The following is a 573-nucleotide window of genomic DNA, read 5'->3' as shown; positions in this document are numbered from 1 at the left end:
ATTTACATTTATTGTGTAAAAATATTGTTAATATTGCATAAATTGTTCCAAAATTCATTATTAATGTGATTATTATGCAAAATTTTATTAAAATGCATAAAATTAAAATAAATTGCATAAATTACACATAAATTGTATAAATTGCATAAATCACACATGTATCACATAACTTATTAAATTGCATAAATTCCACAAAATTTAAATTGCACATAAATTGTATAAATTGCTTAAATTACACATGTATTGCATAAATTTATTAAATTGTATAATTACACATAAATTGCATAAATTTACAAAAAATCAGAAAAAGTTTTAAAAAATTAAGAAACTTTTGAAAATAAAAAATGTACATAAAAATAATAAAAATTATTTTCAGAATAGCTTCTGAAAATATTTTTAGATTATTTTCCAAAAATTTAACAGAATTTTTTTTCAGAAAATATTTTCAAAATATGTTTTAATGAAATCTTACAAAATTTTGTAAGAAAATTTTGTAAAAAAATGCAGGGGGGGGGGGGGTTTAACCAAAAAAAAGGGGGGGGGGACGGGTTTAACCAAAAGGGGGGGGGGGGG

Source organism: Sesamum indicum, linkage group LG6 (genome assembly GCF_000512975.1).
Source record: "Sesamum indicum cultivar Zhongzhi No. 13 linkage group LG6, S_indicum_v1.0, whole genome shotgun sequence".
NCBI classification, from domain to species: domain Eukaryota; kingdom Viridiplantae; phylum Streptophyta; class Magnoliopsida; order Lamiales; family Pedaliaceae; genus Sesamum; species Sesamum indicum.
The sequence above is the reverse complement of the archived record's forward strand: the minus strand, read 5'-3'. Positions refer to the sequence as shown.